The sequence below is a fragment of the Gallus gallus genome, chromosome 16 (assembly GCF_016699485.2).
Source record: "Gallus gallus isolate bGalGal1 chromosome 16, bGalGal1.mat.broiler.GRCg7b, whole genome shotgun sequence".
Taxonomy (NCBI): domain Eukaryota; kingdom Metazoa; phylum Chordata; class Aves; order Galliformes; family Phasianidae; genus Gallus; species Gallus gallus.
The window spans coordinates 81,835-96,507 of record NC_052547.1 but is presented as its reverse complement, the minus strand read 5'-3'; the positions used below and the strand labels follow the sequence as shown (position 1 = coordinate 96,507).

The 14,673-nt window shown below is 52.8% G+C and overlaps 1 non-coding gene and 1 pseudogene across 1 annotated transcript; both read right to left on the bottom strand.

Moving 5' to 3' along the window:
• Window positions 1-2,034: 2,034 nt before the first annotated feature.
• LOC107051231 lies at window positions 2,035-6,128 on the bottom strand (annotated as a pseudogene).
• Window positions 6,129-6,199: 71 nt separating this feature from the next.
• LOC107049766 lies at window positions 6,200-8,027 on the bottom strand. The gene is made up of 3 exons (XR_005840231.2): window positions 7,816-8,027; window positions 6,902-7,217; window positions 6,200-6,689 (listed from the first exon to the last, which is right to left on the bottom strand). It is a non-coding gene; the product is annotated as a scavenger receptor cysteine-rich type 1 protein M130-like (transcript).
• Window positions 8,028-14,673: the final 6,646 nt, after the last annotated feature.

Here is a 14,673-nt window from a genome sequence, read left to right as displayed (position 1 = left end):
CCAGGACCCCTAAGTCCTTCTCTGCAGGGATATTCTCTAAGAGTTATTCTCCTGGTCTGTCCTCATATCTGGGATTGCCCCGACACAGGTGCAACACTGCAAGCCAGCCACTGTGATGGTAAGTAATTGCATTGTGGATAGATAGATAGAAGATACTGTTATCATCACATTTTTGCTTCCATTCTTCTTTTTTTTCTATCTTTGTAAATAGTTTTTGTCTTATCCTATGAGTTCTACACCTTTTTTTCCAATTCTCTCCCCCTATTCCCACCAGGAGAGAGGGAGAGTGAACAAAAGGCTGTGTGGGGTTTTGCTGCCTGCCAATTTAAACCACAGCACCCAGTGAGTTGTTTCAGTACTCCTGAAAGGTGCCTGGGTGCCCATGGTTACTGCTTGGGTACCCTGGACAGACTATTGTCTTCTGTGGTTTGATGTGCTCTGTGTGCCAGAGCAATTGCTCGGTTGCTCAGAAAGGCACCGGAGTGCTCTGGGATGTGGTTGTTTGCCCTGGAAGATGCTCCTGTCCCCCCGGTTGCACCAGGAAGATAGAGAACAGAACGAAATAGAAAGGAATGCAATGCAATAGAATAAGCTGAAAGTGACCTTCAAAGGTCACCTAGTCCAACTGTCTCACCCCTTGAGGGATAGCCTAAAGTTAAAAAGTTAAAGCGTATTATTGAAGGCGTTGTGCAAATGTGTCTTGAACAAAAACAGGCATGGAACATTAACCAACTCAGTTGGAAGCCTTTACCCTCAAGTAAAGAAGTTTTGTGTAGTTCTGAGGATGCACAAGAAGCTGGGAGGGGACAGAAACTTAAACTGGCCAAAGGGACATGCCTTTTCCAACCTTAGTGATTCTACGATTCTATGATTCTCCGATTCCCTACCCCGTGGCATCATGCTGAGCAATGACACTGGGATGAGGTGACTGGGGGCATTATCGATTGCTCGATGACTGGTTAGGCACTGGTAGACTGGTGGTGAGCAACTGCATTGTGCATAACCTGTTTTGTTTGATTCTTTTGCTGTTAGATAACAAGGAAGAACAACAAGTGTAAGAGCTACAGGTGCATAAGCAGGTGTTTGAAAGTGCGTGGCTCAGTTTTCTTTTTCACTGAGAGGATGATGTGGCACTGGAACAGGCTGCCCAGAGAAGATTGTGGATGCCGCATCCCCGGAGGTGTTCAAGGCCAGGTTGGATGGGGCCCTGGGCTACTTGGTCTAGGACTTGATCTAGAGATTGGCAACTCCAAGTGTGACGGGGGAGATGGCACTTACTGATTCTTGAGGTCCCTTCCAACCCAAGCATTCTATGATTCTGTTATTGCATTACTCCAAACCACAAGTAAGCCACTGTTCTTCACAAAGAAGTTCCTGTTGTTCTGCATGACTCCATCCTGCTTATATGAATGAACCCACCCTCACGATAGACTTCTTGAGAGTGGCCTGTGGCATAGGTGAAGTCATCTAGCCTTACGTGGATTCCTTCTTCTGGTTCATCAGCATAATATGGAATACTCTGGCTTACATAAAGCTATACCATCTTTTAGACCTTCCTATATATATAGCCCTTTTTTTTTTTTTCCATTTGGCTGATCTGCTTTTTTATTCAGCCCACTGCCTGGCACACCTGGTAGCAGAACTGGAGTGGGGCCATTCTCCTGGCCAGGGGCTTCGCCGTGACCTAGGGCTGCAGCCCACATCTTGTGGGGACGATTTCTCTGTCTCTCTGTCCTCTGCTTCCAGCAATGTAGAAGGAAAGATCTTCCCATTCTTGGAGTGCTTGGAGTCCACAGGCACCAAGGCAGCAGGAGTCAGTCTCTCCTACTGGGGAACATCATGGGACTTTGCAGAGGGTCACACTGGCTTCCCTGGTTGGCGTAGATTCATCAGGAATACTTCCCAGGCACCATGGCCCTGAGCCCAAGCCCACTGTCCCCAAGAAGTGCCCCAGCCCAACACTGTGCCCTTGTGCTCTGCTTATCCAGTCAGCCTCAGAGAGATGTCCCAAAATATGGGCAGGCAAGCAAAAGCTCTGGGTCAAAGCTCTCACAGTGTTTTAATAGGAACCAGTAGCAATGCACAACATAAAAGCAGAGGAATAAAACTTGGAGGAATTGCATGGCTGTTTCTGATGCCCCTGTGAAAAGAGCTGCTGGCACTCACGGCTCTCCCAGCGGCACTGACCTCTCCTTTGTGTCTACACCCAACTTCATGGCAGGGACAGAGTCTCTTGTCCCAGAGCTCAGGCATCCTAGCGCTCTGGTGTCACAGCCTTTGTGTCCAATGGGGTTATGACAGAGACATCTCATCAGCATCATCATAGCCCGTGCTCCCAAGGGACAGAGGTGAGGTGTCTCCATCAACTTCAGGGGCTCCGGCACTTCTCCAGGAGTGCCCACTCTCTCCTGCAAGCAGCAAAGACAACTGTTTGCCCCATTGGGGTGCTCCTCCTGGGTGGTCCAGTCACTCTTCTCCTTTGTGGGACATTCAGCCTGCTCTCCCAGTCCCTTTCTCCCCATGGAAGCCTCTCGAGGAAAGTTCCCCAAGCCATGAGGTGAGGCTCTCATTACTGCCCCAGGGATGGCACCCAGCAAGCTGCAGCACTGCATTTCCCTCTCACCTCTGGCAGCATCCCTGGGTCCCTCTCCGTCCTCCTGTGCCCTAGGCACTTGCCAGTCTCCCTGCCCTGGGACAGGATGCTCTCCAGGGTCAGAAACCTCCCTGGCATCATCATAGCCTTCCACTGGGGAATCACCAGGCAGAACAGGGATGTCTGTAAAAGAGAAGAGGGCAGATAACAGTGATAAGATCCTCCTCCTCACTATTCCCATGCTAGGGGTGCAGCTTGGCTAGGGAGCTCTCTGAACAGGAGCCTGGAAAGAAGCACAGCACGTGCTATGGTGTGAGCTCTGGGCTCGACTGGAGAAAAATATTGACAAATGTGTTCCTGCTGCGACCTGCACCCACCTGAGAAACTGAATCTCATTTTCTTCTCCCTCATTGGGCTGTACTCAATCTCCTCGTACACAGCTTCAGAGAAGGGCTCCCCAGATCTCCTGGAGTCTGGAGACAGAGACAGGGCTGGCCAGGGGATGGGCAAAGAGGGACGAGGCCCTGCTGTGCTTCCCCAGCCTCATTCTGCCATTTCTCCCCTCACTCCATTATGAACTCCCCCCACCTCTGGGCTCTCTCTGTTGCTTGTTGCTGGATGTCAGTGGAGTGACACAGCACATGCTCCCCTCCCCCAGCAAAGTCCGTGCACATCACTGACATTGCTAAGCCTTTCCAGGAGCCGTTTCTACCGCACTGCTGAGTCAGGACCTACCTCTGTGCCGAGCTCTGGCACTTTGCATCTGCCTTGCCAGGAGGGCCAGGAGTAGGCAAATAAGGAGCCCCAGGATGATGCAAATGATGACAGGCACTGAGACTCTCCTGCCGATGGTTGCATAGTCCAGAATGGGGTCTGCACGGGCAGAAATGTGGCAGGAGCAGCACCAGGCACGTGAGAGTTGGGGGCACGAGGCAGTAAGGGGGAGAGGGCCAGGGGATGAGTGATGGGGCACCTCCCACCCTATTGGGCACATTATGACCCTCCCCATATCCACCAGCCTGGTGCCTCTTCCTGGGCATTTCATATCCCAGTAAGAAGCCCCAGTCCTGAGTCCTGGGGAGACCCAGTTTCAGTGGGAGGACATGTTACCTCTTTGTGGGGGGGATGCTGTCACGCTGGATGCAGCTGCAGAGAGAAGCTGAGCTGAGATGTGGGTTTGTGGTACCAGGCAGACCACTGGCTAATGTACCCACCCAGATTGTCCCTTCCTCAAGGCTGGAACGCAGCCCAGAGCTCTGCCAGAGCTCTGGACCGTGAGTAGAGCCTAAGTAAGCCCAGCCACTCACCCAAGCAGTTCACAGCTGCATCTTCCTTATGCCGGCAGGCACCGCCATCCCCAGTCCGGGCCCAGCAAGCCTGCAGAGATGGCTCCGTGCCCCTGCACTCCACCTGCTCCAGCCAGATGGGTCCTGTCCCCTCCCCAAACGCAGCCTCGGCCAGGGCAGACACCGCAGGGCCACAGCCCAGCTGCCTGCATGCCACCTCGGCATCCTGCATGTCCCACGAGTCGTCGCACACAGTTCCCCAGGAGCCACGGTGCCAGACCTCCACTCTGCCCGAGCACCCATCCTTGCCTCCCACAGCACGGATCTTCTCCCTGTCTGCAGAGGCAGTGACCTCCCATGGCACCAGCGTGACTGGGCCAGAAGTCACACAGAGAAGGAGCTCCCACCTGTGCAGCTCGTGGAATTGGGGCACGCAGCTACCGGCGTCCTTTCCGGCTTTCTCCCTGCAGAAGGAAATGTAGCAGTGAAGGAACCTGTGCAGAGGACAGCAGGGAGGACCTCTGCTTGCACCTCCCCGTGACGCCTTGGTCATGGTGAGGGAAGCAGGATCTTGTGCCCGGGTGGCTCGCTTACCGTTGCAGGTGATGTTGGTCTCGTCTCGCACATCATCATACGACTGCAGTTCCCAGGGATCAGAGGGACACTGCCAGAAGGAGCTGTTGCTCTCCCCACACTGCACGTGATCCAGCCACGCGGTGCCATTCACCCTGCCATAGAAGATGCTGATTTCCCGGGTCCCTCCATCCCCACAGCCCAGCTCCTTGCACACCAGTGACGCCGTGTGAGGAGTCATCGAGTTGGAGCAAACACTCCCCCACGTCCCATTGTAGAAAACTTGCAGGCGCCCGGAGCAGCCATCGCTGTTCTCCAGCCTCAGGGCCATGAATTCTGGAAGGAGGAAAGGCCCCAGGGGGAACTTGCTGGTTTGGGGCTGGCGAGAGGAAGCCCCCTGTGCTCCCTGCTCAGGATTAGGGTGGCTGTGCTTCCCACTGCCCCCAGCTGGACTGGTGGATGGGGCGTCCCCAGGACAGGCTCGGGAAGCGGCCTTTGGTGGCCTCAGCCCCCCGGCCTCCCTGTCCCGGGCTCCCAGCACACACCTGAGCAGACGACTCCCGCATCCTCCTTGTGCCCGCAGTCGTGCTGTCCCCAGGCCTCAGCAGAGCAGTTCCAGAGAGCAGTTTCGTTCCCCAGAGCAGTTCACGCCATCCAGCCAGATGTGCCCAGAGCCCTCCCCAAAGCGAGCCGAGCCGGCCGCCTCCACGGCCCATCCGCAGCTCAGCTGGCGGCAAACCACGTTGGCGTCGGCCGTGTCCCAGGCATCGTCGCAGACCGTGCCCCACTGCCCCCGGTAGTAGATCTCCACTCTCCCTGCACATCGCCCAGCCCCGTCCACCAGCCGGACCTGGCGGCTCCCTGCAGTGGGGGGAAGCCCCAGCTGTCAGAGGCTGTCTGCCCGCCCAGTCCTGCATCTAATGGACGCGTTGCTCACCCTGGCACACGGCCCCCACGTCCTCCATGATCCCCGTGGCCTCGGGCAGGGATGTGTTGCAGAGGCTCAGGCTGGCCTCGTGGCCTGCACACCGCACCCCGCGCAGCCCCACGGGGCCCGTCCCTCGCTCGGCCCTCGGCACAGTGTAGGCTGCCTCTGCCTCCCCGCAGCGCAGCTGCCGGCACACCACGCTAGCGTCCTCCATGTCCCACTGATCATCCAGGACTCTGCCCCATGTCCCGCGCTGGAAGATCTCCACGCGCCCGTCGCACCGGCTCCCTCCACCCACCAGTCTTAGAGATGCGTTGTGAGGCGGGCCTGGGGAGAGCAGAAATGCCACAAATGCACACTGCAGGATTTCTCCTGGGAGAGGTTCAGCCTGGTGATGCCAGGGGATCCCCGACTTTTGGGTGGCCATGTGGAACACAAGGCAGAATTCCTGCAGCATTATCCTGACACACACCTGAGCAAATGACGGCAGCATCGTTCTCATGGGAGCACGGAGAGGCCCCCAGGGCGGTCACCGGGCACTGATCCAGGCTGGTACTCAGTCCCCTCACAATGGAACGAGTCACTCCAGACCGGGCCGGTTCCTCTCCCAAAATGCCCTCCTTCAGGAACGGACACCGCAAACCCACAGCCGAGGTGATGGCAGAGAACGTGGGCGTCCAAGAGGTCCCAGCGGGAGGCACAAAGGGTGCCCCATGTTCCCTGCACCTCCACTTCCACCCTGCCCATGCACTGCCGTGCTGCCATTCACCAGCCTGAACCCTGTGAATTGAGGACAGAGGAGGATGGAGGGGAGTGATTTGTGCTCTCGTTCCCTCAGGAGACGGAGGAGAGGCCAAAGGGACAACATGAAGCCTCCTCCTTCAGCACTGCCTTAGGGCTACAGAATACCACATCACCCTCCTGACCTCACACTCGACACAGCCCTGTCCCTGTCCCTGGCACACACTCAGTATCCAACAGCCTTCCCTGAGCCCTTACGTGTGCAGCTGACAGCAGCAGTGCTTGTCTGGGTGCAGGGCTGGTCCTGAGGAGTCCCCATGGGGCAGGAGGAGAGGGTGGATTCATTCCCCACACACTGCAGCTCTCTGTCCCAGATGGGACCGGTCCCTTCTCCAGAGGGACTTGCTCTGGTGACGGACAGGGCTCTGCCACACTGAAGATCTCTGCAGACCACATCAGCAGCTTTGGCACTAAAGTGTGAGTCACAGACAGATTTCCACCCATCCCCTGTCATTGATCTCCACTCGTCCTGAGCAGCGGTTGTCCCCTCCAACCAGACGGACAAATCCTGAAGTGAACAAAGGCACCTGTGGGGTCGCAGAGCCCTCTGGCAATTCCATGCCCATGTCCCTCCTCACCTCCACCTCAACTGGGGACCAAGCAGGGCCCCATGGCCATTCCCCAGGGACCAGCAATAACAGCACAACTGGCCACATACGATATCTACTTATTGATCCCCCAAAGTCTGGCTGCAGAGGTCAGGAGTGGCTAGTACCTCACCTGTACATGTAACTCCAGCATCCTGACTGTGTGTGCAGTAATGTTACCCCATCCTCTGTGTGTGCAGTCAGACAGGGCAGACTCGGTGCCTCGACAGCCGACATCATCCATCCAAATGGGGCCAGATCCTAGCACAAATCTTTTACTCCGTACAGCACTGATTACTGACCCACAGCCCAGCTGCTTACAAACCACCGCTGCATCCTTCTCATCCCAGCTGGTAATCACACACAGGTCCCCCACTGGTTCTGGTGTTTCACCTCCACTCTCCCATCACAGCGCCCGCTGCCATCCGCCAGCCTCACCTCTGCTGCCCCTTCAAACATCAACATGAGATATTTCAGGAGAGACCCAGGCCCCAAAAAGGGGCACCCCTGACACCCAGGCACAGTCACGGTCACAAGATCTGGAGTGGGAGACGCTGCATTGCCTGTCTCAACATCACCAGACTCACTACCATCCCCAGGGCTTTCCATGTTCCCAGGAAGCACCACACTCATCCTGAGGAATCACCCCAACCCAGAGGATCACACCCTGCTTGACCAGAATCCCCAGGGATGACCCTGAGGAGTCTGGCTGTGCTCTGGGGATTACTGAGTGCCACCAATACCAGCTGGGCCACCAGCAGCATCAAGAGCATTGTGCTGGTGAGCAAGGAGGTCACAGAAGGGTGCTTCATTGTCTGGAAATATAACCAGGGCTGCCATAAAGTCGGTAGTCCTGGAAAATTATGATACACTCCTCCACCCAGAAAGACACAGAATAAAGCACAGGGTCCGTGTACTTCAGCAACTTCTGCCCTTGTTTCAGTGGCACTTAGAAAGAAATCTCCTTCCCAGAGGGATCCCAATGACCACTGGTGCTCACTGGCCCCAGGCCAGCTTGGACTTCTGGTCAAGGCAGTTGGCACTTACCTCTGCACAGCTGCACCCAGAGGAGGAGCCACAGCACCTGAGGGAATAGGAGTCCTTCTGTCCCCATCCTGAGCCTCCTGTCCTGCTGGCACAGCCCTGCAGTGCCCAACTATCTGCTACAGCTCCTGGGGACTTTGGGGGACAATGACAACAGGAGAGCAATATATCTCTAATATATCTCTGCAGCTGATTACGCAGAGGCAGAAGAAGCCAATCAAAGCAGCAGTCTCCTTTTTAGACTTTATCAGAAGTTGTCTCCCCTCCAAGGCAGCCCAGCCCTCCAATGAACTTCTCCAGAGCTGTTCATGACCATATATGAGGGACGGCTCCGCTGTGGGTGTCATGTCGCTGTGATGGGTGTCGCTGTGATAGGAATCACCATGGCACCGCGTTGGCTGTAGGAGGACAGGGGTCTATCACCATACCATATCACTACTTGCACTCTGCAGGAGCGCTGAGCATCTCTTGTGCTGCAAATGCCCAACAAACCAACATATGAATGTCCAGCTGGCCCCATGCTGCAGGAACCACAGGCTTGGGACTGCACCAGGGCTGTGTCTGTAAGGGAGGGGAACAGCCCCTAGCCCTGCTGCAGACCTTGCTGTACCAGGAGCAGTAGCTGGGAAAGGTCCTTGGGCAAGGTCAGAGCCCCATACTGGAAGAGCCGGCTCACCCATTCTTCCATGGTAGGGCCCCATGTTGGGTCCCCAGAAGGAGCTGGAGCTGGGACAGATCCTGCCCCGGCAGCAGAGTAGAACCTGCAGACCAAGTCTAGGGGCTCAGAAGTGTCCCCAGTATTCACCATGTCACCCAGGGGCCGTTATTCCTCACAGAAGACTGGGAGTTGGAGCCCACCCACCGCTGCAGGTGCACAAACCACAGCCCCGTGTCACAGCGCTCAGGCAGGAAGACGGTGGTTTCCTCCTGGCTCTGTGCCCGGGCACGTCACTGCGGTGTCCCCGAGCCACCTTCACCACGGCTGCACCAGCCAGGGCTGCGGGGGCTGCTCCTTCAGCCTCACAGGCATGGGGCAGGGTCCTGACCCAGTGACATCCCACTGACCACAGTGGCCACACTACGTTGAGACACATGGCCGTGGGGTAACAGCAGTGATGTGACATAGCTTATGCTGTGAGCTCATGGGTTATAGGGATGGTATATAAAACAAAGCACAACATGGGCTGCAGTGGGGAAGAGGATATCCATCTCAGCCAGGACCAGAAGGCATTAATAACTGGCTAGGAATTATGTCGACTGTTTGACAGACACTCTGTGTATGTCCTGCATTAATGACCAAAGGATACTGAGCTGTCTTCATGTTTTTGAATTCAGATCTATGTTCCATCATATTTACTTACTGCTTTTTCCTTATCATGCCACTTCTGAAGACTTACAGTCAGACAGCTCTCCTGAAATCAACATTCTCACACTCCACGTGTCCTTATAAATCAATGAATCTGCCACTTTTCTGGACACAGCAGGCACTCTATCCTTTCATCCATGTTACCGGTGAATGTAAAACAATATAGGACCCAGCCTCTCCTGGATTTCCTTAATGGAGCTTGGCCTCATGTTTGGCCTCAGGAAGTGACCCTGGTGTTTGGTTTTGCCATGAAACTGGTGGTGGACTTGTGAGCCCCAGCAGAGATAGGGGTACCTTCTGGATATGAGGTGCACAGACAGACAGCCCAAAAGGAATTCCCAACTGTCAGTGCGTTACCAGCAGGCTTCCTTGTCAATTTTGCTGTTAAGGATGAGGAGAACCAGGCTTGGGTCAGGCCACAGCAGAAGTGGGTACGGTTGTCCCCCAGGGCTCTCTGGGGTCTGCCTTGAAGTGCTGGGACACGGGAAAATGAGTATAGGACTGCTGTTCATAGCAGAAGGCTGTCCTTTCCCCTGTGCGTTCAAAGCCTCTTGATGCAGGCAGTGCTCTGATTTACCTTAGTGCCATGGCATAATTCTAGTTGGCAAACAGAGTTAGCAGCAACAGCCTTATCACAATCTCCTCTGTAGCATGAACAGGATGGAGAAATGTTAGTGGGATATGTAAAATATACATACATATATGCTACCTCTATTTGTCTGCCTGCCTATCTATCTGTCTATCTATCTATTTATGGAACATACCCTTAGCAGCTGGGCTCAGACTCTCAGTCAGTCCAGGATCTGCCCTGGGGTCCCACTCGGGGCCCCAGTTGTGGGCGCCTAAATATATAAGCCTCCATGGCCATAGCTGCAGTCCAGCTGTGGGCACAGACCACCCCAGTCACACACACACCTAAATTCATTAAGTCCCCACACTCTGCTCTCTCTGGTTTCTGACACCTACCACCCATGGTCCTTTTGGCACCCTTGTTCTTGTCTGATGGCTGCATTCCCATGTACACGTCGGGCAGAAGAGAGAGAACTTCACTCAAGAAAGAGGTAGGAACAGACAGAGTTTAATGGAAGACAAGACAAACTGTATAGATCAGGTGCAGGGCAGTACCAGATAAATGTGCACTTGACTAGCCCTTTCAATCTCCTAACCCCTTGTTTTCTTCCCACACTCGTCCCACCTTAAATCACCCTAAATTCCCCAGTTTTCCTGCCTTTGGAACCTCCCTAAGCATCCCTAAAGAACACTTCTGCAATCCAAAAATGCTTCTCCTCTACATAGTGTGTCCGACAGCCCTAGCAGCATTAGGTACAATAACAGATAATTAGAATTGCTGTCCAGAAATGCATCGTGACTGAGGGAAAAGCTGCGCTGTTGCATGGGCAATGGCATCCTTCAGGACCAGCACCACAAGCTTGTTTCTAAGGCTGTAGATGAAAGGGTTTAAGAACGGGTACAGGACAGTGTTCAGTAAAGCCACAAGTTTGTTGGTCTCCAAAGAAACACGTTCTGAGGGATGTGAATAGAGATCAAGGCAGCTTCCAAATGCAATGGCCAAGCTGGTGAGATGGGAAGAACAAGTAGCAAAAGCTTTTTTCCTCCTGGAAGGCATGCGTAGAATACAGAACAAGATGCACACATAAGATGACAGAGTTAAACACAATGAAGCCAGCACAGCGAACAGGATCAAAACGGAGTCTATTCTCCAGAGCAAGTTGGTGTCAGAGCAGGACAGCTGGAACAAGGGGGAGTTGTCACAAAAAAAGTGCTGGATCTTGTTTGAACCACAGAACGTGAGCTTTGAGAGCAGTACCAGGTGGTAACTCATGAATGTGAAGCCTGCGACCCAAGCAGCAACAACCAGGAGGATGCAGAGCTGCTGCGTCATGATGGCAGCATAGCGCAAAGGCTGGCAGATGGCAAGGTAACGGTCAAAGGACATGACCACAAGGAGAATAAACTCCATACATCCCAGGGCAAAGTAGAAATAGGACTGGACAAAGCAGGCACTTACAGAGATTGTTCTCCTGCCAGAGCTCAGAATCACCAACAATTTGATGCTTGTGCAGGATGTAAAGCAGATTTCCAGGAATGCCAGATTGCCAATGAAAAAGTACATAGGGATTTGCAGGCGGTTATCCACACACACGAGGAAAATGATGGTTGCATTCCCCATCACCGTTGTCAGGTAGATGAGTAGAAAGACCAGAGAGAGAAATAGCTGTAGCCTTTGATTAAGCCCTGAGAAACCCTCGAGGATGAATTCAGTAACGACAGTTTCATTTCCTTGTCCCATGGCCAACTCCAGTTCATCTGACTGTCACAGTCTGGATGGAAGACTTTATCCTTCCTTTTCTTCTCCCTTGCTGGCAGGCCTTCTGTACATCACAGACAAAGATATTGCAGAAGTGCATCTGTCACACATTCTCTCCTGCTGCTATTCTGCACACTAATGCAGTTGTTTCCAAAGAGTTTCTAATTGTTATTACTATCCAACATCCTAATCTAAATGCCATACTTTTCGGAGGGGAAAAAAAATTTCACCTTCAAATTCTTAAGGATGGTCCATATTAGAATAAATAAATAAATAAAATAGGAGGAGCCTCTCAAAAGGTACTGCTGTGCAGATACTTCAGGCTGAGCAACTTAACTTCCTCCCATACAGTCCATGCAGAGTGAGAGAAAGGTGGAAGAGATGGATAAGCTTTATTTTGCAGGGCATCTATAGGCTGGCTCTTGTTTGATTGGTGAGCGAGCTTGGGGAAAACAAATTCTCACAGGCACAGCAGAGAAATAGATGGAACTCATTATTGAAGTCTCACATCTCTGGTGTCACTGGTAAATTATTCCTCTTCTGAAAATCAACATAAACGTTTAACAGTAAGGAAGCAGATCTAAAACACAGGCAATCAAGACTGACTTTTCCTCCTTTACCTTTCAGTTTAGGTTTAGACATAGAAAGAACTGCAGCAGATGATTGCCAAAAAGAGAACACGCAAAAGATGCAAGGGTGGAGGAGGAAAGCATGGGTTCGAGCAGTGAAGCAGAATTTCTGCACAGACCGTGTTGTTCCCTCAGGCTCTGTCTCAAGGCAGAGTGGGCACTTGCACAGAAGTAACATGGGAAGTACAGAAGCAGGTAGTACTCCATGCCTGAATTGACAGTTCAGCTTGGGGCTAAGACCTCAGGTAGCCCTGGCTTCCTCTCTGCCTCTAGTCTGGCATAGGCCAATGTCTGCAATAGTTCATGCCAGAGGGTGCACAGGGAGGGCAGCAGGGGGCCCATCTTCTCTGTTCCAGGAGTAAACAAATACGGTGACCACTTGCCACAATGGTAGGACTGAGGTGGGAACCGAGACCAGAGGGGCCACCAGCTTCCCTCAGCAGACCTGCTGTGGAGTGGAAGTGCTGCTCAGACCTTCAGCTGTGAGAAACTCCAGAATCTGGAAGCCCTGCTGGAGCCTGAGGGCAGAGCTGGTTGTTGTGAGTGCAAGTGTGCTCAGCTTGGTGACATTTTTGAGGAAACGTCAAGGTTGCAAGAGAAAATCACCAGACAGCATAGGAATCTGAGCAAGAGATGAAAGCATGGTGCTGTACACTGACATGAGCAGACCGACTGCTCTGCTTTAAGTCCCCGCAAGGGGAAGAAGCTAAGCTGGTGTCCAACCCTGCGGTGACAGACCGCAGTAGCAGGCAATACAAGGGAAACTAGACCCTCATCTCTGCTTGGAGCAGAAGGATTCTTCCCCTTGCCCCAAAGGGGCCATTCTTCCCCACTGAGCAGTGCCAGGTGTGCACCTAGCACTTGGCAACAACCAAACATCGGTGTGAGATTGGCACTGACTGAGCTGAAACCAGGACACTGGGATGGCGTAGTGCAGTGCTAACTCAAGTTACAGAAAAACGTCTCATGCATTTTGATCATGTCTCTCTATTAGACTTCTACAAGGCCTATCTTTCCAGAGGGAAGTATCCCTCACTTAACAATTGACACGTGTTTTGCTTCAGTCTTCACTGCCCACTGCTCTGCGCACGGCTCTTGGGAGGATGGTTCTGAAGATGGGAACTGGGGGAACAATACCCATCCTGCTGTAAGTGAAGCTTTGGTTTATGACCACCTGATTAACATGAATATCTCTAAGTCTGTGGATCCCTACAAGATGCATCCCAGAGTCTTGAGGAAATTGGTTTATGTGCTCTCCGTGATATTTTGAAAGTCACGGCAGTCAGATGAAGTCCCTGGTGACTGGAAAAAGGGCAACATCACAGCCATTTTTAAGAAGCGTAGAAAGGACCACGCAGGGATCTACTGACTTGTCAGCCTCAACGCTGTGTTGGAAAAGATCACGGAGCAGATCTTCCTGGAGGCTGCACTAAGGCACATGGAAGAATGGGATGTGATATGGGAGAACTAGCATGGTTTCAGCAAGGGCAGGTCCTGCCTGACCAACCAAGGGGCCTCCTGTGATGGAGTAACTGTGTCAAAGGAGAAGGGAAAAGACACTGATGTCATCCATCTGGACTTCAGTAGGAACTTTGGGATGGTTCCCCACGACACCCTTCTCTTCAATTGGAAAGATACAAATTTGATGGGTGGACTGTTTGTTGGACAAATAACCGGTTGCAAGACCAGTCCCAGAGAGTAGTAATCAGTGGCTCAATGCCCGGATCAGATCAGTGATGAGCGATGCCTGTCATGAATAAGTACTGGGACTGGTGCTGTTTAATGTCTTCATCCATGACACTGACAGTGGGATTGAGTGCACCCTCAGCAAGCTTGCGGATGAGTCCTTGAGAGGGCTATAAACTAAGTATGAAGAGGGAGAGGGGGGATAGTGAGCCTTCCCATCATAAGGTGTGGGATGGCATAACTGTAGTAGAGAGGTGTTATCCTTTCAGGGAGTAACAAGACCAGCTGCCCAGCTGCAGTGCCTCAACACACAGCTTGGGAAACAAAGAGGAGGAGCTCGAAACTACTGTGCTTCTTGAAAACCATGATATAGTTGTCACTGAAACTTGGTGAGATGATTCCCATGACTGGAGTGCGGCTATTAATGGCTGCAAGCTGTTCAGAAGGGACGGGTGAAGAAGGAGGGGTGGGGGTGTTGCTATCTACACCAGGAAAGGAATAGAATGTGAAGAGCTATCCCGAAAGAACAGTCATGAGCAAGTTGAAAGCCAGTGGATGACAGTTAGAGACTGAGGCAGTGAAGGAAGCCTTGTGATTGGTGTCTATTACAGGCCATCAGATCAGTCAGAGACCGTCAGTGAGGCTTTCTACCTCCAGCTACAGGAGGCATCGTGTTCACAAGCACTTGTCCTGCTGAGGGACTTTAACCATCCAGACATCTGCTGTAGGCAATCCAGGAGGCTCCTGGAATGCATTCAGGACAACTTCCTGAGTCAAGTAATTGATGGACTCACCAGGGGGTATGCAGTACTGGACCTGCTGCTTACCCATATAAATGAACCGATTGGTGA